The sequence below is a fragment of the Physeter macrocephalus genome, chromosome 9 (assembly GCF_002837175.3).
Source record: "Physeter macrocephalus isolate SW-GA chromosome 9, ASM283717v5, whole genome shotgun sequence".
Classification (NCBI taxonomy): Eukaryota; Metazoa; Chordata; class Mammalia; order Artiodactyla; family Physeteridae; genus Physeter; species Physeter macrocephalus.
In genome coordinates this window covers 108,627,940-108,646,548 of record NC_041222.1, presented here as the reverse complement: position 1 = coordinate 108,646,548, position 18,609 = coordinate 108,627,940, and the positions used below count along the sequence as shown (strand labels likewise).

The following is an 18,609-nucleotide window of genomic DNA, read 5'->3' as shown; positions in this document are numbered from 1 at the left end:
TGTTCTCCATAGTGGCTGTATCAGTTTACATTCCCACCAACGGTGTAGGAGGGTTCCCTTTTCTCCACACCCTCTCCAGCATTTACTGTTTCTAGATTTTTTGATGATGGCCTTTCTGACCTGTGTGAGGTGATACCTCATTGTAGTGTTGATTTGCGTTTCTCTAATGATTAGTGATGTTGAGCATCCTTTCATGTGTTTGTTGGCCATCTGTATGTCTTCTTTGGAGAAATGTCTATTTAGGTCTTCTGCCCATGTTTGGACTGGGTTGTTTGTTTTTTTGATATTGAGCTGCATGAGCTGCTTGTATATATTGGAGATTAATCCTTTGTCAGTTGGTTCGTTTGCAAATATTTTCTCCCATTCTGAGGGTTGTCTTTTCATCTTGTTTATGGTTTCCTTTGCTGTGCAAAAGAAAAGTTGTACATATTTAATGCATACAGCTCAGTGAGTTTGGGGATTAGTATATAGACACTAAATTATCATTAATACCAAGGTCATGAAACCATCATCAAAATCAAGGCCATAAACATACTATCACCCCCCAAAGCTTCATTCTGCCTCCTATAATATTGTTATTATTGTTGTTGTTACTGCTTGATGTGATGAGAACATGTAACACAAGATCTGCCCTATCCTCTGAGCATATTTTAAATATGTGCTACCATAGTTTTAGGTGTAGGCATTATGCTGTATAGCTGATCTCCAGAACTTATTTATCTTGTATAATGACACTCTAAACCCTTTAACCATCACCTCCTCATTCCAATCAGTGTGAAAGGACATTTTTGGAAAGATTTAGAAAATAAACAAGCTGATAATTGATAGAAATTTTTGGCTCTCTAAGGCAAAATAATTCCTCTACAGGAAAAAAAAAAAAGAGCAAAACTTTGTGCTCTAATTGGGAGCCCCTAGAGAAGAATATGTGTAAATATTGTGAACAGGAAGGCCATTAAAGGAACCAACGACCCATAATGGTTAAGAAACGCAGGGATACTTACCTGGCAGGGGAGATACCATGATCACGAAGGTGGTTTTCCCAGGTTGAGGTTTATCCATTGCATTCTGGATGTGCTGACCCCTGCGATTTCCCCAAATGTAGGAAACTCGACTGCATAATTTGTCGTAGTAGGGGACTGCGTTCGCGCTTTCCCCTGTTAAAAAAAGAAAAAAAAAAGAAACACAAGGAAAACTGTCTAAAATCTGTTCAGTAGTGCTGCTTACAGGGAAACCTTGCATCCTGAAATTCCATGCTCTTCATCTAAACTCTCAAGGGAAATAGCCTATAATTATGTATGAACAATACAGCTTTCCATTTTTCCTTTTTTAAATATTTGAAATATAGTTGACACACAATATTACATTAGTTTCAAGTGTACAACATAGTGATTCAATGTTATATACATTACAAATTGATCACCATGTCATTCTGATTACTATCTGTCACCATACAAAGGTGTTACAATATTATTGACTACATTCCCTGTGTTCTATGTTACAACCCTGTGACTTAGTTATTTTATAACTGGAAGTTTGTACCTCATAATCCCCTTCACCTATTTCACCCATCTTCCCACCCCATTCCCTCTGGTGACCACCAGTTTGTTCTCTGTATCTATGAGTCTGTTTTGGTTTTGTTATGTTTGTTCATTTGTTGTGTTTTTCAGATTCCACATATAAGTAAAATCGTACAATATTTGTCTTTCTCTGTCCAACTTATTTCCCTTAGCATAATACCCTCTAGGTCCATCCATGTTGTCATAAATGGCAGGATTTCATTCTTTCTTATGGCTGAGTAATATTCCATAGCATATACATACTACACCTTCTTTATCCATTCATCTGTTGATGGTGATGTAACACTTTTCATCCAGTAATTCTCTAACACCCATAAAGGGAAATCATGTGACTGTATATTTGTAATTAAGGAATCGTTCATGCTCAGAACAGAATTTATGGACACTCCAAAAGCAGAATCTGACTTACTATGTTTGCTCTGGTTGCTTTTAAATTAAACATGTAATGGAAAAATATGTGTTCACTAAAATAAGTAGTCTAGTCACGACTATTGAACCTAATTTCTTACTAACAGTTAAATTGAACTGACCTATGACACTTTTTAGGACATGCCAAATTGTCTAAATAAAATAGTAAATCTATACACCAGTAACAGGTTCGATTTTAGAACAATTTTCTTCTTTGAAATAATATAGAAACAAAAAAGCTTCTCAGACTCTTCAGGTACTATTTAAACATGAACAAGTACATGAATTACTTGATTCCTTGACGTCTCCTAAGATAATTTCTGTCATAAAGGTAGATTCTCACAATAAACCAGATACTATAAGCGCTAGTATTTTATACTGTAAACAATATAGACTTACTTTAGAAATTCCATAGAAATATATAGGAATACTTTAGAAAGTACTTTAGCAGGTTTTCATCTGAACCAGGCTACTCCAACTAAAGTGTATACAAAAGGCCTTCTTACGAAATCAAAAAGTCACACATCTATGGAGATTTGTAGATACACAACGTCTACGCTACAGAATTCGGAAATAATGCCCCAGAGAATGATTGTGTTGTAAGAACCATGATCCCTCAAGCATCTGTTCTCATGCCCAAGTCCGTTTATTTATTTAATTCATTGCTTGTTCTATTCCAGATCACAGATATAGCCGTTTCAATATTCTTAGCTCCTACCCCCATGGGAAAGAAGTTTATAAAATAGAGTCCGCTGTTTATGTACAGCACATTTTGTCTTTAGTCTAGACATTCTGTTCATTTCTAAAGTTCATTTCTAAAGTTACTGAGGCCAGCACCTTTTGCCCCACCACTGACAGTGAGTTTTTCATACATTTTAGATTACGTGTATTCTACCCTGTGACACTCCAACTTCCTTGATTGCTTGATTTGAATAGGTTTCAATTGACTCGTGGAACCATAAAAATCTATGGTTTAGACAGATGCACGGTGGCAGAGGTCCATCGTTAAGGTATCTGAACTATGGCGTGATCTGTTTACCACCTCGTAGTTTGCCTTTTCCAGAACGTCATATAAACGGGGTCATACAGTGTGTAGGCTCTTGAGCTTGGATTCTTTCACTTGTGAAGGCAGAATCAAAACGGAATAGGTGATTACAAGAGAGCTCTTTAGAATGGAGCTGGGAGGTCATTTAGAAAGTGTGACTTACCACACCTCAGCCTGAATGGAATCTGACCTTCTGACTCTATGAAGTCATCCGGAGCATCTGCCAGAAGCTCATGACAGGTACAGTATTGCCCTTTATAGAGTGTCTTCCACGCAGTGACGGAAGAGAAGGGCGTGAACTCTGACCCGTGAGGGAGGCGCGGCCTGCACTTCCCGCACGGACCACAGGGTGGCGCCGAGCCCGCCTCTCTGACCCAAAGCGCATGCGCGTTCCCGGCGGACGCGGCTCTGAGCGCAGCTGAGAGGAGTTGTGTCTCCTCAGTCGACGCCAGGGCTGCGGGTGGGACGCTGGCCTTGGCGTCTCTGTTGACAGGAGCTCGGTCTCCTGAGGACTCGCTGGGGTTTCGGCTTCAGGACAACACGGGGCCGTGTCCACGCTGACGGGAGCTGGGTTTCCTGACGACCCAGGCAATGCTGGGAGGAAAAGGTGAGGAAAATTGGGGAAAAGTGGGGAGAAGCTTCCTGGGGGCGACTGACGGCTGACGGCGGGGGGTCCGTCTTCGTGCGACCCAGAAGGGCTTGGTGTGCAAAGCTGGGTTTTTGGTCAGGTTGGTGTGCGGTGGAGCCGCGTGGGTTATGGGGTGTGCAGTCTTCCCAGCACCGTTTACCTTGGGGCTGCCCTTCCCCTCGGTGTGTCCTTGGCCCCCTTGTCGTAACTTAACGGGCCCCCCCGTGCGGGGTGGGTTCTGGGCTCTGTGTCCCGTCCCTCTGGTCTGTGCGCCTGTTGTGAGCCAGTTCCGCACTGTTGTGGTGACTGTAGCTTCGCCATGTAGTGTGAAGTCAGGGAGGGAGGTGCCTCCAGCCCGTTCTCCTTTCTCAGGGTCGCCTTGGCCAGTTGGGGTCCTTTGTGGCTCCACACAGACATTAGGAGGATTTACTCCGTTTCTGTGACAAACACCATCGGAGGTTAGGCGGGGCCTGCATTCGCGGCGCACCCTGCTTTGGGCAGAAGGGACATTTTAGCAGTATTCATCCGTCCCATGAGCACGGGGTGTCTTTCCACTGATTCGTGTCTTCCTCAATTTCTTCATCAAGGTCTTAAAGTTTTCAGTGTGCAGGTCTCTCACGTCCTTGGTTAAATCTATTCCTTGGTCTTTTGGTCTTTTGGATGCAGCTGTAAACTGGATTCTTTCTCTTTCTGATGGTTTGTGATTCGTGTTGAGAAATACAATTGATTTTGGGGTATTGATTTTGTAACTTTACTGAATTCGTTGATTCGTTCTAATAGTTTTTTTGTGGAATGATGTAGAGAATTGGAACTTGGAAATTCCACTGCTTTTTTCACAGCCAGGTCATCCACGGCACGCAAGACACAGTGGCTCCTAATCGGATCTTCCCACAGTGCTTGTAAATTACACGTGGACTCCTAGGAGGGCAATTAGGTCCAGGACTTTGTGTGAGCTGGATCTGGGTAGGGCGTGGCCTCTGTTAGGAAGTGTGATGTTTTCTCCGCTTTTCTGGTGTGGTTTTGATAAGTTATTTACTTTCCAGTAATTTCAAACATACAGAAAACTCCAATAGCAGAACAAAGCCCTGTGTATCTGCACCCTCAGATTCCCCAGCCGTCCTTGCTTCACTGCATTAGCCACTCCACACAAAATACTCCGGTGTGTTTTACCCACACCAGGGCACTCTTCCAGGCAACTAGCAGGTAACCTCCAAATGAGGAAATTATTATCATGGTTTCCACATACTAATCCAATCCACAGGCCCACTTCAACTTCCACCAGCTGCCCCAAGTCAACGGAAATGTCTTTTCCCATACTGATCCAGTTTTCTTTTCTGGGAACCATTACTGATACTTTCTCTCATTTTCACAACTTTGATGGATTTAAAGCACACAAGGTGAGTATGTGATCTGGTTGGCTTTTTCTATATGGCTTTTTTTTTTTTTTTTTAAACTAAGGGTGTTTTTACTGTTCATCCATATTGTAACATGTATTGGTACTTCACTGATCTTTTGTTGTTGTTGTGATTAAATATACATTACATAACATATTCCATTTAAATGGTTTTAAGTATACAGTTTTATGACATTAACTCCATTTACATCGTTGTACAAATATCCTCATCATCCATCTCCAGAGCTTTCCAATTTTCACCAGCAAAACTCTGTAGCCATTAGACACTGATTCCCCTCAGCCCCTGGCAACTGCATTCTACTTTCTGCCTTTGAATTTGACTTGCCTGGGTACCTCGTATAAGTTGAATCATATCATGTTTTACCTTTTGTGACAGGGTTATTTCACTCGTCAGAATGACTTCAGGGTTCACATACATTGTAGTGTGTGTCAGAATTTCCTTAGTTTTTAAGGCTAAATAATATTGCATCCTGTGTACGATACAGTTAGTTTATCCATTCATCCATTAGGGGACACTTGGGTCACTTCCACCTTTTGCTATTGTGATTAATGCTATTATGAATATGGGTCTCTGAATGAATATTTCGGTCTCTGCTTTCAATCTGTTGAATATATACTCTGATGTGGAATTAATGAATCATACCTTAATTCTATGTTGAATTTTTTGAGGAACTTCTATACTGTTTTCTACAGAGGCTGCACCATTATACTTTATAAATTTTATGGTGGAATAATATGGCAGTTTATGGATCTACCCCATTTTGTTTGTGTATTTACCCATTGATGGACATTTGCCTAATTTCTACTGTTTGGCTGTTGTGAACAGTGCTGCTATCCATATATGTGTACAGGTGTCTGTATGAGCACCTGTTTTCAACTCTTTGGCCTATTTATATCTAGAAGTGGAGTTTTTGAACGATATGGTATTTGTATATTTATATTGTAGACATAAGTTGCACCATTTTGCCTTTACACAAGTAATATTTAAGGGTTTTAAAATCTCTACATTGTTGCCAAGATTTGTTATTTTTAGCTTTCTTGATTATAACTGTTTTAGAATGTGTGAAGGAGTTATTGCATTGCGGTTTTACTTTGCATTTCAATCATGACTAATGATGTTTGACATCTTTTCATCTGCTCGTTGACCATTTGTATGTCTTGTGTGGAGAACGGTCTATTCAAGTCCTTTGTCCATTTTTAAAATTGGGTTATTTGTCTTTTTGTTGATGAGTTGTAAAAGTTCTTGATGTAATTTGGTTAAAGACTCATCAGTGCATAATGTGTAAATATTTTCTTCCATTCTGTGGGCTGTCTTTTCACTTTCTGGATTGCATCTTTTGATGCAAAAAGTTTGTAATTTTAAAGAAATCCAATTTACCTATTTTTTCTTTTGTTGCTTGTGCTTTGGTGTCAGATCTAAGACACCATTGCTAAATCCAAGGTTATGAAGATTGATCCCCATGTTTTACTGGAGAGTTTATACAGTAGTCCCTGATGTCTGTGGGGGATTGGTTCCAGAACACCCAGGGACAACAAAATCCACGGATGCTGAAGTCTCGTATAAAAGGATATAGTATTTGCATATAACCTGGGCACATCTTCCTGTACACTTTAAATTATCTCTAGATTACTTATTATAACTAATACAATATAAATGCTACATAAATGTTGTAAATACAACGTAAATAGTTGCTGGCACATGGGAAATTCAAATTTTGCCTTTTGAAACTTACCTTAATTTTTTTTCTAATATTTTCTGTCTGGAGTTGGTGGAATCCACAGATGTGGAATCCGTGAATATAGGGGATTGACTGTAATTTACTACATTTAAGCCTGTTATCTGTTTTGAATTACTTTTTCTGTGTGTATGAGGCAAGGGTCCAGTTTCATTCTTCTGCATGTGGCTAGCCAATTGCTTAGCGCCACTTGTTGAAAACACTGTTTTCCCCCAATTTAATTTTGTTGACTGTTACCTAAAATCAGTTCATCCTAGATGGGTGGGTTTATTTCTGGGATCTGCATTCGGTTCCATTCATCTCTATGTATATCTTTATGCCAGTGTCACCGTGTTCTACTTGCTGTTGCTTTATATTAACATTTGATATTGGGAAGTGTGAGCCTCCAACTTTGATTTTCTTTCTAAAATTTGTTTTAGCTCCTTAGGTTCTCTTGAAATTCCATATTCTGTCATATTCTGCTCCCCTTCACATGGGTGTATGCCAATTAGCTTATGCATTCATCTTCTGAAGGCATCCTGATTCCTGTGAGGTTTAGACATTATGAGTAGAAGTTCTGTGCATAATAGCATCCTTGTTTTTGTTTGGATACTGTTTTTCAAAGCAGTTATGTGAATACTGGGGGCGTGATAGATGGATCTCAAGGTGTGAGACCCGTTTGGCTTGGAAAAGTACTGCCAGACTGTACCTCAGGAGGCCGTCTGTGCGCCCATCAGTGATGAAGAGCCGCTGATGTTCCCCACCCTCCAGTGATCGGTATTGTCATGTGGGAGGAGCTTAGCAGTTCTAATGGGGTGTAGAGCTGTCTTGCTGTTTTAATTGGTAATTCTCTAATGGTGTACAATGTTGATCTTGTTTTTGTCCACTTATTGATTATCTGTTTATCTTCTCTGGCCAGGTGTCTGTTCAGATCTTTACCCATTTGTAATGAAAGTGTTTGCTTTACAGTTGTAATAATGTGCGTACAAATTCTTTATCAGATATATGTTTTGCAAATATTTTTTTCTCCCAGGTTATTGCTTCTCTTTTGGTTTTCTGAATAAAGTAGTTCACTGAGTAGAAATTTTTAATTTTATAAAGTACGTTATTATTTTTCCTTTTATTTGTGGGCTTTTCCTGTTGTGTGTTAGAAGTCAAAGCTCATGATCTACGTGACCAAACCCATGGCCATGTAGATTTTCTTCTATATTTTTTCTGTAATATTTATAGTTTTCTGTTTTAAACTTGTCTGTGGACAATTTTGAATGACATTTGGTGTAAGTTGTAAAGTTTGTGTCTACATTCATTTCATTGCATATGGTTTCTTATTGTCCTGTAACTCTTTATTGAGACGTCATGGGATATTTGCCTCCTTCATTTTGAATTTTCAAAATTTAGTGGCTGCAGCAGGACGGCCAGCGCAGGACTTGCCTCCACTGAACTGGAGAGGGTGAGGCCTGCATTTGCTAGGTTGCCAGCAGAAGGCGACAAGCCCGCCCCTCTTACTAGTGCAGCCCCTGCCTGTTCTTTCATCAGACTTGGCTCCCTGCACAGCTGACCGGAGCCTGGTCTCCTCCGGACCCGCCAGGGGTTTGGCTTCAGGACGGTGCGGGCCGGCATCCATATTGAGACGAGCTCGGTCTCCTTGGGCCCGGCTGGGAGGTGCCGCCGTGGGGAGAAGAGGTGAGGAGACAGGAGGGAGAAGCTTCATGTGTGTGGCTGACTGCTGGGGGCTGGGGTGGGGCTGGTTAGTCTTCAGAGGACCCAGCGGAGGAAGGGCTTGGCGTGGAAAATTGTGGGTTTCAGTGAGTTTTGTGTGTGGTGCAGACGGTGTCCATTGTCCCTATTGGGCTTGTGATGTTCCATTTTCCAGGCAGTTTATTTAGGGGAGTGTCCTTTCCCTGATGTATGTCCTTGGCAGCTTTGGCATCAGTTAACTGGCCACGTGTGTGGGCTTATTTCTGGGCTCTGTTCTGTCCCTCTGGTCGGTGGGCCTCTTTCTGTGCTATTTCTACACCGTTTGCTTAATGTACCTTTGTAATATGGTTTGACGTCAGGCAGTGAGTTTCCTCCAGCTGCTGCTGTCCTTTCTCAGGATCCCGTTGGCTGTTCGGGGTCCTTTGTGGACCACAGAAATGTTAGAATTCTTTGTTCAGTTTCTGTGAACAATGCTGCTGGCATTTTGGTAGGAGTTGCACTGAATGTGTATATTGTTTTGGGTAGAATGGACCTTTTAACACTGCTAATTTTTTCCATCCATGAGCACAGGCTACCTTTCCATTTATTTGTGTCTTCAATTTCTTCATCAATGTCTTCACGTTTTCAGTGTGCAGGGATTTCATGTCTCGGGCTAAATTCATCCCTTGGTATTTGGTTTTTCTGATGTTATTGTAAATGGGATTGTTTTCTCAATTTCTCTTTCAGATGGTTCCTTATTAGTGTATGGAGACACAAGTGATCTTAGTGTATTGATTTTGTATCCTGCAGCTTTACTGAATTCATTTATTAATTCTAACAGTTTTTTTGTGGTTTGATGTGGAAAACTGGAATTAGAAACCCCACTGTTTCTACCACAGCAGGTCATGCACAACACCCAGGACATAGTGGCTACTATTATAATCTTCCCACAGTTCCCCTTAAAACGTGTGAAATCCTACAAGGGAGGTTAGCATCATCACTTTTGATTAGCAGGATCTGGGTAGGCTGGCCTCTGTAACAAAGTTTGGTGTCTTTTCTACTTTTCTGTCCTGTTATTGACACAGTTGTTTCGAAAAGTAATTTATTTTCCAATAATTTCAAATGTATAGAAAACTTTAAATAGCAGTACAGAGTACGTACATTTGGCACTTCACACAAAATACTCCCGTGTGTTTTACCCCAAACAGTGACATTCTCCCAGGGAACCAGCACATAACCCCCAAATGAGGATCATTACAGTTTCCACATACTAATCCAATCCACAGGCCCACTTCAACCTTCACCATCTGCCCTGACACTATGGAAATGTCTTTTTCCATTCTGATCCAGTTTTCTTTTTCAGGAAGCATTACTGAGATTTTTCCTTATATTCAAAACATTGATGGGTTTAAAGTACACAAGATGAGTTTATGATCTGGGTGGCCTTTCCTGCATGGATTCTTTCACTGAATATGTCGTCAGTGTTCATCCTTGTTGTAACACGTATCAGCACTTCACTTTTTTCATTGTGATCAAAGTATAATATATAGCATAGCCTTTACCATTTAAATCACTTTAAGTATATAGTTCAGGGGCATTAACTACATATCCGTTTCTACATTTCTACCTTCCATCTCCAGAACTTTTTCATTTTCCCCAAGTTAAACTGTATCCATTATACAATAAATCCTCTCAGCTCTTCACAACCACATCCTTTCTCTCTCTGAATTTGACTTCTCTGGATATCTTATGGAAGTGGAATCAGATAATTTGTCCTACTCTGACTTATTTCACTTAGCATAGTGACTTCAAGGTTCATCCACGTTATAGCTTGTGTCAGAATTTCCTTAGTTTCCAAGGCTGAATAATATTCCTTGTGTATTATATACCACATTTTATTGATCCATTGATCTGTCAATGGACACTTGGGTTGCTTCCACATTTTGTTATTGTTAATGATGCTGCTATCAATAGGAGTGTACAAATACTTGTTTCAGGCCCTGCTTTCAAATGTTTTGAGTAAATACCCTGAAGTGGAATCGATGGATCACATGTCAACTCTATGCTTAACTCTTTAAGGAGCTGCCATATTGTTTTCCACAGTGGCTGCAGCATTTTACTTTGTTCATTTATATGGCAGAATAAGATCTTACTTTATGGATATACCCCATTTTCTTTGTCTACTCATCTGTTGATGGGACATTTCAATTATTTCTACCTTTTGGCTATTGTGAACAGTGCTGCAATGAATATTCATGTACGAGTTTTTGTTTGAACACCTGTTTTCAATTCTTTGGTATCTATAACTAGGAATGAAGTTGTTGAGCCACATTGTATTGAACATTTAATTTTTTGAGGAAATGTCAAAGTATTGTACATATAGGCTGCACCGCTTTATGTTTCCATAAGCCCTGTTTAAAAGCTCCCTTTTCTCTATATTTTTGCCAGTATTTGTTATTTTTTTATTGTTTTTTTAAAAAATTATAACCATTCTTGTATGTTTGAAGGGCTATCATATTATGGTATTAATTTGCATTTCCATCCTGACTGCTGATGTTTGACATCTTTTCATGTGCTTGTTGACCGTTTTTTTTTGTTTGTTTTGAATTTTATTTTATTTATTTTTTATTGTTGACCGTTTTTTTGTCTTGTTTGGAGAATGGTCTGTGCAAGTCCTTTGTCCATTTTGAAAATTGGGTTCTTTATCTTGTTTGGATAAATTGTAAAATTTCTTATACCTTCTGAGGAACAGACTCTTATCAGATATATAATGTGCAAATATTTTCTTCCATTCTGAGGGCTGTCTTTAACTTTCTAGATAGCATCTTTTAATGTACAAACGTTTTTTAAATTTGAGGAAATCCAATTTATTTCTTTTTTCTTTCATTTCTTTTACTTTGCTGTCAGATTTAAGAAACCATCGCTTAATGCAAGGTTATGAAGATTTATTCCCTAGGTTTATTCAGAATTTATACAGTCATCCCTTGGTATACAATTCACTACGTTTTAGATCTGTGGTCAGAGTTGGTTTAGGGTCTCAGTTTAGGGTTATGGTCAGGGTTGGAGGGTCAGGGTAGAGGGTCATGGTTAAAGGGTCAGGATCAGGGATTAGAGGTTAGGTGGCAGGATTAAGAGTCCCGTGTCTCAGATTAGGGTTGTTAGGTTTAGGGTTAGAGGTTAGGGTTATAAGTTATCGTGTTAGGGTTAGAGTTAGGTTTAAGGATAACGTTCCCTCATCCCCCTTCTCCCTCTCCATCTCTCTGAGGCTCCCAAATGGACAGGATTCTCCCAGGGTCACATGTGAGTCAGGGTATTGTGCTGGGCCACTTTTTTTGTCCCCCAGTCCTGGGCTCTGAGAGAAGAATGAAATGTCTGTACTGTCTTAGACTGTTTCAAATCCAACTCAACCTCAGTCAAGGGTGTGGAGACGGTCAGAAGTCACGAAGGGTTTCTCTCTGCCCTCCCTCCCACCTGGGAAGGATGGTGCTGGCCCACTCTGCCTGGGCAGCCCCAGGTTCCAGCAGAGCCCAGACAGGAGGGCACTCAGAAGACATGTGTGGACTTACACAGGACTGGGTGCAGCAACTGGCCAGCCCTCAGGGGCTACCTTCTTGAGGGCTGGTGGGGCCCTCCTGGGACTGGAGGGATCATTTGTCCCATCTGAGTGGGTATCAGTAGACAATCAAGTCTCAGACAGGACAGACCTTGACTTCTTTTTTTTAAAAAAACATCTTTATTGGAGTATAATTGCTTTACAATGGTGTGTTAGTTTCTGCTGTATAACAAAGTGAGTCAGCTATACGTATACATATATCCCCATATCTCCTCCCTCTTGCGTCTGGGAAGACGCACCCTCCCTATCCCACCCCTCTAGGTGGTCACAAAGCACCGAGCTGATCTCCCTGTGCTATGCGGCTGCTTCCCACTAGCTGTCTATTTTACATTTGGTAGTGTATATATGTCCATGCCACTCTCTCACTTTGTCCCAGCTTACCTTTCCCCCTCCCCGTGTCCTCAAGTCCATTCTCCAGTAGGTCTGCGTCTTTATTCCCACCTTGCCCCTAGGTTCTTTATGACCATTTTTTTTTTTTTTAGATTCCAAATATATGTGTTAGCATACGGTATTTGTTTTTCTCTTTCTGACTTACTTCACTCTGTATGACAGACTCTAGGTCCATCCACCTCCTTACAAATAACTCAATTTCGTTTGTTTTTATGACTAATATTCCATTGTATATACGTGCCACATCTTCTTTATCCATTCATCTGTTGATGGACACTTAGGTTGCTTCCATGTCCTGGCTATTGTAAATAGAGCTGCAATGAACATTGTGCAGACCTTGACCTCTGACCATTTGTCAGGCATCTCTGTTCCTCTAGCTCAGGCCAGCCTGGGCCCTGTTAAGCCCCCATGACCAATTACTGAGCTGACCTTGCTGCTGGGCAGTTGAACAGCTACCTGGGCAGCATAGACGGCCCCTTGGGATGTTTCAGTTCTCTACATCCATGTGGTTGAGAAAAGGGCTTCCTGCTCACAGGCTCTTAACCTGCCAAGTGAGGTAATAACCCACCAAACGTTGCATGTGGCCCTGACCACAAACCAGACAGCAGACCGTGGCCCTGCAATCCTTTGGCCTCACAGTTGTAACCAAAGTCTTGACATTCATACTCATTAAGAATCAATGATATGGAAGCAACTGGGCCTCCCAGTAGGCAGTTTCACACCAAGGCTGCATGGTCTTGGAGAGCCACGTGCATCCGTGGGGCCTTTGGAGAAAGCCTGCCAACTATGGATTCCATGGTATGGAATAATCCTTGAGCTTCCTGATAATTAATTGAGCAAGAATTTCCTTACCAACCTAGCATCTGGTTCTGCTCTTCATGAAGGAGAGAGAAGAGACTGGAAAATGAGCACATTTGTTCATCAAGGATGGGTGATTCATGTGGCCAGGGGGCAGGTGTGACTCCTGGGCTCCCACCTCCCAGAGACACAAATGAGGTCTGTGTGTTTTCTGAGGGCACACAGACTATTCTGGGTGGTCTCTGATATTCTTGGACCCAGTGCCTAAGGCAGGAGCCTGGTGTTTACCAGGCGGTGTTTACCACCATCACCACCAGTCTTTTCAGCAAGTGGAAGAGCTTCTTGCTGTCCCAGGAGGACAGCAAGAACACTGGATGGGTGGCTGCAGCCGCTGACCCTACGTGAATCCCTTCCTGCCTTGGGCTTCAGATTCTGTGCTGTGCCGTGGGCTCTCAGTGACGTGGAATCTCATGCTTTCACCGAGCCAGCATCTGTCCTCATGTCCAAGTGCAGCACCTCAGCCTCCCTTTGGGAACTACCTCTCACCTGCTTCCAGTCCAAACAGTTTCAGAGGGCTGACCCCACGTTCCACCCACCTCAAAGATGGGTGTATGAGCCACATCTAGCTAGTCCCATTTTCTGTCCTCGGCTTGCTGTAACGGGTTCAAGGATGGGAATGTGACCCAAGCTAAGCCAAAGGCATCCCAAGCCATGGGTTTTCATGGAGCCCTAGGGAGGGAGAAACCCTTCCAGGTATTGATAGAATGGACATTGGGTGGGTGTCAGTCTGGAGCTGCTGGAAGCCCCAGGCACAGTGACAGAGACTGTGCCTGTGAATTGGAGCCATCCCAAGGCACTCAGCAGGACGGAGGGTTGAAGAGGGACCAGGTCAGATTGGAAGAGTGTGAGTCCCTGGACCTGTTAGGTCCAAACCCGCCCTTAAACTTGCCTCTTGCCAATATTAATTTATTTCCACCATTTAAAATATTAATTTATTTTACTTGAATAAGTGTGTCTAGTTCTTTGTAATCAAAAAAGTCCTGACACTTCAGGACCAATGATTCCTGAGACTCCCTCTGGTACAGTGTCCTCACTGGGTGGGCGTATGGGGGAGATGAACACACCGGGTGGGGTTAGATCTAAGGGGAGCTGCCAAATGACTCTGTGCCTGTTCCTTCTATGTCCTGGGAGAGGGAAACCCCAGAACAACATGAGGACAATTAGCAGGGAGAAGGGGACCCGGGATGTTAATTGGTCTGCTTGTATTTCCCTTATTTTAGAGTTCATTTTGTTTGTATGTTTTTTACTTGATAAAGTCATACAGAACATCTTCCAGAAACTCATGACAACCTATTTACTTAATGGAACCTTACCATAAAATAATTCATGACAGTCTATCTACTTATTTTACCTCTACCCTAAAACAACTTGTGATTCTTTAAGGACACATTTTATTTTACAGGCTTAGCAATATACATGTCCTTGTCTTAGCATGGGTTAATGGTTTATTTCTTTCTATTGCTAAATTGTATGAGAGGAAAAATAATTTTCCCTTTATTCTTCTTTGTTCTTGGTTGAGAGTCCCCCCGTAATACAAGGCAGATTAACAGGAGAAAAAATCAGAAATTTAATAACTTGTATATCTCTGGTATATACGGTAGATACCCAGGAAAACTGAATAACCCCCTGAAGTGGCCCAAGCCATCACTTTAAATGTTATCTTCAGCTAAAAACAAAAGGAAAATGTCAGGGGAGGAAAGTAGCCAGTAATGGGGGTTATCAGGCAAAGCACAGTAAACATGGTTATGGCTGGTGTGCAGATTTAGGTCAGGCCTTTTTCACTGACAAGAGTTTCTTGAGATTTATTTAGCCTTCAATTACTGGTACAGAGAGGGAGACACCCTTACAAGTGGAGATTTCCCTAATAAATGTAAATTTCCCTTATAAAAAGGCAACTTTTTTTATACCACTTTGCATTTTATTTTTTATTGACAGAGCTTTTTAAGTCATTTGTGACAGTTTGTAAAATTGTATCTCTTTGTACATACCTAAAAAATGAAAACAAAAAATTTGGTTAAATTTTCTTGAAGCTTCTCCACGTTCAGAGCCTGACTCCTGTGGATCCTGTTTGGACACAATGAAAAGGCAACTTCTTATGGGTTTACAGGTATTCTCTGGTGTTTGCAAGTTTTAAAAATTAATTGGCCCCAAATAATCCTTATGTCAAACATATTTTGGGGTCCATATTCTGCTCCCCTGACATGTGGGTGCCTCAATTTGCTTATGCATCCATCTACAGGACATCCTAATATCGTTAAGCTTTTAGCCATTACGAATAGAGCTGATGTACATAATTTTAGGCTAGTTTTTGTCTGAGCACAGTTTTTCAAAGCTATTGGCTAAATACTGAGGTCTGATTGTTGGATCCTATGGGGAGACTTGTTTAGTTTTTGAAAAAAAACCTGCCAACTGTCTTCTAAAGTGACTGTACCTGTACTCTACCAGCCAAGAAGGAGACCTTCCTGTTCTTCCCCCTCCAACAATTGATATTGTCATTTTTTGCAGTTTAGCAGTTCAGATAGGTGTTCAGGGCTATCCCATCGTTTTAATTTGTGTTTCCCTAATGGTATATGATGTTGAGTATTTTTTTGCATGCATATTTACACTCTGTATGTCTTCTTTGGCCAGGAGTCTGTTCTGATCTTTACCCATTTTTAATGGTGTTTTTTGTTCTAGGGTTTTTGGTACAATTTGAGTACAGATCCTTTATTACATATGTGTTTTGCAAATATTTTTCTCCCAATTTGTGGTTTGTCTTTTGGTTTTCTGAATAAGGTCTTTCACAGAGTAGAAATTTTTAATTTTATGAAGTCCACAGTACTATTTTTTTTTTCTTTCACAGATTGGCTTTTGGTGTTGTGTGTTAAAATTCATCACCAGACCCAAGGTCATGTATTGAGAGATTTTGTTGTGTTTTGTTTTCTTCTAGAATTTTTATAGTTTGTAATTTAAGTTTGTCTATGGACAATTTTGAGTGAGTTTTTGTGTAAGTTGTCAAGTTTGTGTCTATATTCATTTCATTCCATATGGTTTCTAATTAATTATTTGGAGGGTGGTGTCTAGTTTTCTCAGCACCTTTAACTGATGGGACTGTCCTCTCTCTGTTGTCTGTTCTTGGCCCCATAGTAAGGGAATCATTGACCGAAACTGCCCACCTTGGCCACACACCATGATAACCACTTGCATGAGTTGTCTCACGACAGAAGGTCCTTCCTCATAAGGAACATGATGCTGCCATCGAAAACTAACTGGGAGAATTCGGGAAGGCCAAAAGGAGGGAGGAGACACCAGCCCATAATATATCCTGCCAACCTCCCAGAATCCTCCTTGCTGGAATCCATCTTGGCTGAGATGCGTGTGCCACCAGGAAGGACCCTGAGTTGGACCACATATGAGCCAAGCAAGCTGACTGGCCAGAGGCAACCTGGAAACTAACCCCATCACCATAAAATCCGAGACTGTGAGCCACGTGGAGAGCAGTCCTCCTGGGTTCCCTTACCCCGCTGCTCTCTGCCCGGGCGCCCCTTCCCAATAACGTCTCTTGCTTTGTCAGCACGTGTCTCCTCGGACAGTTCATTTCTGAGTGTTAGACAAGAGCCCACTCTTGGGCCCTGATAGGGGTACCCCTTCCTGCAACACCACTGTCATGAATTAACTAAGCATACACACATGGGTTTATTTGTGGGCTCTGTTCTGTTGCTCTGGTCTGTGTGTCTGTGTTTGTGCCAGTTTCCACACTGCTGTGGTTACTACAGCTCCGTGATACAGTCTGGAGTCAGGGAGGAGACGCCTCCAGCTGTGTTCTTCTTTCTCAGGATCGCTTTGGCTGTTCAGGGTCCTTTGTGGTTCCATACAAATGTTAGGAATTTTATTTCTATTTCTATGAAAAATGCCATTGGAAATTTGATTGGGATTGCATTGAATCTGTAAACGGCTTTGGGTAGAATGGGCATTTTAATAATAGTACTTCTTCCAATCTGTGAGTATGGAATAGTTTTCCATTTATTTGTGTCTTCAGATTTTCTATCCGTGCATTATAGTTTTCCCAGTGCAAGTCTTTCATGTCCTTGGTTAAATTTGTTCCTTGGTATTTTGTTCTTTTTGATGCAATTATAAATGGGATTGTTTTATTTCCCCTTTTGGTGGTTTGATATTAGTGTATAGAAACTCAGCTGATTTTTTTACATTGATATTTTATTCTGCAACTTTACTGAATTTTACTCTGACAAATTTTTGTGTGTGTGATGTGAAAAAATTGTAATTCTAAGATCCCTCTGTTTCTGCTGTATCCCGGGTAATACACAGCACCCATGACATGGTGGCTCCTAATGTAATCTTCTCCCTGTGTCTCTTAATACCATGTGGACTCCTGAGAGGCCAGTTAGCATCACAGCTTTGGTTGAACTGGATCTGCGTAAGTCTTGGCATTTATAACAAAGTTTGATGTCTTTTCTGTTTTTCTGGCATGGTATTGACATAGTTACAGAAAACTTTCCATAACAGTAAAAAGTATTCACGTTTGCCACTTCCCACAAAATACTTCAGTGTGTTTTACCCAAAACAGGGATACTCCCCCTGAGAACCATCGCATAACCCCCAACATGAAGAAATTATATGGTTCCCACATTACAATTTAATCCACAAGCCCACTTCAGCTTTCACCAGCTGTCCCAGCTGTTTGAAATGGACTTTTTCCATTGTGATCCAGCTTTCTTTTTCTGAAACTATTACTGAGATTTTCCCTTATTTTGACAGTCTTAATGGATTTAAGGTGCACAAGATGAGTATGTGATCTGGGTGGCATTTTCTGTATGGCTTTTTTCACTAAGGATGTTGTCAATATTCATCCATGTTGTAACATACATCAGTACTTCATTCATTTCTCTTCATTGTGATTAAAAATATGTAACATGACATTTACCATTTAAACTTTTTTTTTTTTTTTGCGGTACGCGGGCCTCTCACTGAAAAATAGGGAACGCTTCATGAATTTGCGTGTCGTCCTTGCGCAGGGGCCATGCTAATCTTCTCTGTATCGTTCCAATTTTAGCATATGTGCTGCCAAAGCGGGCACTTAAACATTTTAAGTGTAAAATTCTGTGGCATTAACTACCTCACGTTGTTGTACAAATATCCTCACAGTCCATCTCCAGAACTTGTCATTTTTCTCAGGGGAAACTGTATGCATTAACTAACTGCCCTCAGCTCCTGGCGATGACATTCTTTTTGTCTCTGAATTTGACTTCTCTGGATACCTTATATAAATGGAATTGTACAATATTTG

The 18,609-nt window shown here is 41.1% G+C and overlaps 2 non-coding genes across 2 annotated transcripts; one reads left to right on the top strand and one right to left on the bottom strand.

Moving 5' to 3' along the window:
- The first annotated feature begins 993 nt into the window (after positions 1–993).
- On the top strand, positions 994–1,157 carry LOC112066744 (U1 spliceosomal RNA). Its single transcript, XR_002892841.1, has one exon. It is a non-coding gene; the product is annotated as a U1 spliceosomal RNA (small nuclear RNA).
- Positions 1,158–18,292: 17,135 nt separating this feature from the next.
- On the bottom strand, positions 18,293–18,399 carry LOC112066759 (U6 spliceosomal RNA). The gene has a single exon (XR_002892853.1). It is a non-coding gene; the product is annotated as a U6 spliceosomal RNA (small nuclear RNA).
- Positions 18,400–18,609: the final 210 nt, after the last annotated feature.